This window comes from Varroa jacobsoni, unplaced genomic scaffold (genome assembly GCF_002532875.2).
Source record: "Varroa jacobsoni isolate VJ856 unplaced genomic scaffold, vjacob_1.0 scaffold_1192, whole genome shotgun sequence".
NCBI lineage: Eukaryota > Metazoa > Arthropoda > Arachnida > Mesostigmata > Varroidae > Varroa > Varroa jacobsoni.
Window position 1 is genome coordinate 171,386 of NW_019214094.1, and position 5,307 is coordinate 176,692.

At 40.3% G+C, this 5,307-nt stretch overlaps 1 long non-coding RNA gene across 1 annotated transcript; it reads right to left on the bottom strand.

The window, feature by feature from the left end:
- Positions 1 to 760: 760 nt before the first annotated feature.
- On the bottom strand, positions 761 to 4,103 carry LOC147752528 (uncharacterized). The gene is made up of 3 exons (XR_015313823.1): positions 3,956 to 4,103; positions 3,496 to 3,673; positions 761 to 1,870 (listed from the first exon to the last, which is right to left on the bottom strand). It is a non-coding gene; the product is annotated as an uncharacterized LOC147752528 (long non-coding RNA).
- Positions 4,104 to 5,307: the final 1,204 nt, after the last annotated feature.

A 5,307-nucleotide genomic window follows, 5' to 3' on the forward strand; every position in this document is an offset into this window, starting at 1 on the left:
GGCTGCATAAAGCCTATTGTATTTCTGTTGTTGTTGCAGACAGGTTTTACCTAATACGTCATGCGATGGTAAAAGGCGAGCGCACGATGGGGATACTGGCTTGAAGTAGCTCGTAACATATACATTTCGGGTTACTTGTCGTTACCAAAACGCTTGATTTGCGAAGATTGTCATTTTTTCTGCGTCTTCTGCGCACCCGCTTGGAAATACATTTATATAGTTCGCACTTGGCCGTATGAACTTCAGCCAGGAATGGACTCTACGATGCACGTTCTGCAAGAGCCATGGCCAAGAAGAACATCGCACTAGCGTATGCTATGAAATAAACTGACAAAGAATACCTGTTGTCCACATCTACCGCAGTGTAGTTATAGTGTTACTGGTAGTACCAGTAATACTAGGGCGGGATAATGGGAACGCCCCCGCCCCGGCTCTCTCCTTTTCTTGCGCCTGCAATGCTCTTATCGTATCTATCCGCCAAATTTGTCAGACGTCATATAGGAACGTATGTATTAGTTCGGTGATATTGTTGCGGCTGCGAGGACTGTGGTCAGCAAACGGCGTGTTCAGTCCGAGCTTCGTCGTGCACTAAAGATTCAGCTTGATCCGATGTTAAATCAAGGTGATTTAACGACAGTGGCGGGGAAGGCGCCCATGTTAACGAAACACGCGAAATAGAGCAGTATATCGTCAATAAGACCTAGTGAAATGGTACTACATTAGTGCGATCAGATATAGCAAACGTATACATAGGCAAAACAAACTATCTAAGTGAATACTTCGAGCTGCTGCTATTGTTGATGTTGCTGTTGTTATTAAAATATTAGCTAAGACGGTCATATTTGCTATTAGGAATAGAGATGTCAGATCCTAATGATTTTTGCCAGAACTGTCCCATTTAAGCGAACGACGCTACGTAGTAGGTTTTAGGTTTAACTTTGACATTGATTTACTGGGCGAAGCCTCTTCTAACATTTACTGTCGTTCGGTAACGCAGTACTGAACGCAGAGAGAGGCATATGTTTGCCGCTGTGGCAATTTCGAGATACGGTAAACTCAAACGGGTCCCGATGTTGTCATAGCTAAAGATAGCTTATAAGCTGTGCGTTCCATACAGAAGTCCGTTCACGCGTTGTTTGTATTCCGGTTTTGTTTGTTTAACAAACGCTGCCCAAAAAGTACCGTTCTTGTGTAAAGTTCAATCATTCTCACTTCGCTGTAGCGACCATGCGTTGTTGTCCTATGTATTCGGTGTGTGAATTAATCAGCAACAGATGTGGCATTTTAACGTAATACCGGCAATTTTCGACGCCGCAAGGTAATCATTGGTAAGAAGTCCTTCCCCCCCCCCGTCCGCCCCCAAAACGGCGGCTAGTATGTTTAACTTTTTGGTAAAGGGCCTTTTCATCTTTCTCATAATAACATCAAGACGGGAGACGGCCATAATATCTCCTCAAGCACTTTTTACCAGACGAATTCGTAATACGATTATCGTGTGTGTTTCTAACAGTGGTGTTCCGTTATTCCGTACCGATTGTGTTTATCTCTAGGCGGCATTCTCACCAATGGCAGCGTAAATTGTCCAAGATTGTTGACGATAAGAAGCGATCTTTCAACAAGTATTTTAAGCACCGGATATGCTTGACCGTCGCATTGCGTAAAACACTTAGTGATATATAAACAAAAAATGACGTTCCAACAGCTATTACGTCCGAATAGATCGGTAAAAACGTGATTTAAAAAGCATACATTTCAGCGTGATTTTAGCTATGTTTTACGATAATTTGTTGTCGACTTATCTTTATTGATGATGTTAGGTAGACAGGTCTTCAGAGGATGGTTTGTTTGATTTTTTGTTTTTCAAACTTTTCTGGAAAGATTGAAAAGAGTGAAAGAGTTGATAATAATATGTTTATAAAAACCTATACGAATTAGTTAGTTAATTAGAGATGAAGAATCTCTAATTAATTAACTAGAGATGAATTTAGGATTAAGTTCTAATAAGTGACGTTAGCAACAAGCGAGAATACATATCTCGATGATGCTAGCGGTTAATTATCATATTATTATTATATATTACTATTGTACTGTGCCCATGCAGAATTATATAATTATTCTGCACGGTCACAGCATAATAACGATACATGATGAAAAACAATGAACCCGTATCTTGCAAGCGCTTGCGTCTGCAGCATATAATAAAGGCCGCGTAAACTATAGTAATGCTATTAATATTAGTAAATCGATAAAAAGAAGTTTAAGTTAGTAGTAGAAAAGACGCTATCGACAAGTATAAAATTGTAGTGGTTAAATAGCGAAAAAAATGTTGACGGATTCCGGTTTAGAATGACTGCGCACTTCCAGTTTGAAGTCTGCTGCCGATTACGTGGTACGGACATTAGCTAGTACTATAGATAGGAATAGATTATTTGCGCAAAATATTAAATATCCTGTCACAGGTTTCAGGAATTTCAGGTAACATCCTACAATTGTTACTACCGCAGGGTCGCCCACGGAAATAGAAGCTTTGAAAATAGCTGCTGAACGGCCGGCTCAGGGAAGTGGCGTGAAGAAGTAGTCTGGTACAAATAAAACTAACATAATACATTAAATGAAGGTCAACCAAATTTGATTCGTCTTTTGAATTATTTTAGGGCTGTCACGGCAGCTCTGAAATATTTCGTTGCGGTATCCCTCTGAATCATCGACGAAGTTAACGCTCTGAAGCTGGTCGTCCTATCATCCATTTAGATCTATGCTTTGCAAAGAAAGCAAATGGTTTATACTAGAATATATGGCATGTCCTTTTCCTTCGTGTTTACATTGTAGTTACGCTAAGGCACATACGAAATGTAAGTTCATCCCGTCGTACGATTTATCCGTATCAAGCTGACATTGATACACACATATACATGCACATCCACGGAGACACCTAATTCTCCGCTGCCTGCGGAATTGATGTCGGCCTGCCCGATTTTCACGATGACGTTCGTGACAAACGGATCAACTGGAGTCTCTCGAATAGGGATGTACATATAATTTCGACTTATTAGTGATTGGATTATTTATGTGAACTACAATGTGACTTGTTAACTTAGAGCGGTACGTCGATTTACAGAATATATGCGAGAAAGTTAAAGCTATAACATAGACTACGAGGCAACGAGAACGGATGAGCAGCGAATAGGTAAAAAAGGGACGGGTGTGCTAAGCTTTTGCGGCAGAACCTCGACTCAACTTAACTAGGATAAGTAAACTAAGAGAATAACACCTCCACAGACGTTCCATGTGTGGTATTTTCCACGCTGATGTAGATGAAAGCCACCATGAAGGTGGTGACCGTAAATGGGTATAAGTTGAAGCCGAAAACAAAGATTGATTAGTTTGGTTGATCTGACCTTCTCGTTTTAGGAATAGGACAAGAACACGTTCTGCTATGTCTACCTAATTCACATTCATCGTTCCACATAACGGCACGTTTCTGCGGGATTTTACCTATTGTTTTGCTAATAAGCTAGTTCGTCTTCGTCGTCGTCGTTGGCGCTTCTTATGATCTTGTTTCTGATGCTGCTGCAGGTGGTCAATTGCATTCTGAGCCGATCCGTTATTGTACAGTTGTCCGGTCTTCTGCCTCCTGTCGTAGGGGCATACCGCTTATGGAGAATCGTGAGTTCTGGTAAAATCACATTATTATTATTAATTACTATTATTTAACCATAACTGGATGAGCGAGAGCAGCAATAACCAATAATAGCAACGCATCACTACTACTTTCGTAGGTATATAAGCAGGTGTCCACATCTGTCTATTTGCGGCCGTTGGTCCGTCCGCGCAGATCACGGCTAGACACGCCGTGAGTTTCACTTTTTACTTTTTGTTCCATATGTATAAAAGAAAATATGATGGTCGTGACGACAGTGCTAACAATAGCAGTGGTGACGATGGTAATACTGACCTTGAATTGATCTGGCAGTCATTTGCTTTTCCTTGCGCAGCTGTTGTTGCCCCTTTGCTGCTACGGCTGCTGGTCAGTTATTATGTGGACAAAGATAATGCCGTGGAACGTAACCGCGGATAGCGAACTGCGTTCTCAACACCTAACAACAATGGAGTTACTAGAGAGGCATTGACAAAACAGTAACAACAAGAAACAAAAAACATAAGGTCATCAGATAAAATCATCTTGGCATATGTATGGTGCGTCGGACGCTTGTACCGTTCTCGTTCTACTTGTATGTGCCATTATACCACTGACTATATCGCAACTTTTTTTCAACCCTTGAGATTTAGCAATAAATACGGCTAACTTGATGCCGCTTGTCTTTAAACCATGTATCGTGTGATGTATCGTATACAATATAATTGGAATACGTCGTTGTATACACGTCGACTATTGCTCAAGGTGTCCTCAAAAACAGGAGCACTATCAATGTTTAACTTTGTTTTGATATCTCGGCCTCCTTTTCGCACGTAGATCCATCTATGCCCCCCGCACTAGTTGCCTTTGTCGGTTATAGCAAAAACATTCATCGCAAAAAACTCCGTATGCAATAAACGACGTTGAGTGACAATTTTTTAAGAAACGTCCCTGGGTTTCAACAAATAGATGAGTACATTTTTAAGAGTTTTTAAATGTTGAATAAGAATAGGGTGCCATTTCAATAATACCATTGTACGCCGTTTAGCCAGAATTGTTGAAAAAGTTAAAAGAAGAACAAACAGAATTGAGAAAACACTTTGATTTGCCACCTCAATTCTCTAAATGTACTATAGTGGCTTATCGTAGCTTGCTTCTGATAGTTGGATAGATTGATGGAGCCAATGGTGGTGCTCACGTCGAGTGACACCAAAAAATTGTAATCGATTTGTTCCGAAAATGAAGACCACAGCTGTCTTCTTCATTCCGGTTTATCTACTTAGCTAGGCTATTTAAAAGGCGGACGAGCCACAACTAACGCTGAAGGCGAACAGTAGCAGCTAAACAGAATAGGAAACGGTACGTACGGCCAGTAAGCGATAACAGTCCAAGGAATAATCCTAAACAGACAAAGAAAAAACGTTTTATCTTCTGAAAATCCCCAAATTCTCTCAAGTTATTATTCTTATTATTAGAACTTACCAGAAATTAGTTTTGGTGCATTTTTTTTAGCGTCGTAGCTTAGATACCTGACATTTTTGTTGGCCAAATCGACAAAAGTTGCGGAAAATTAAAAAAAAACCTGTTAGATACTAGATTTTTTTCCAAACAGATAAGCACGGTGTTCCGGCGTGGGTGTTTTCCAGACAGATCATGTTAGTAATCATTAA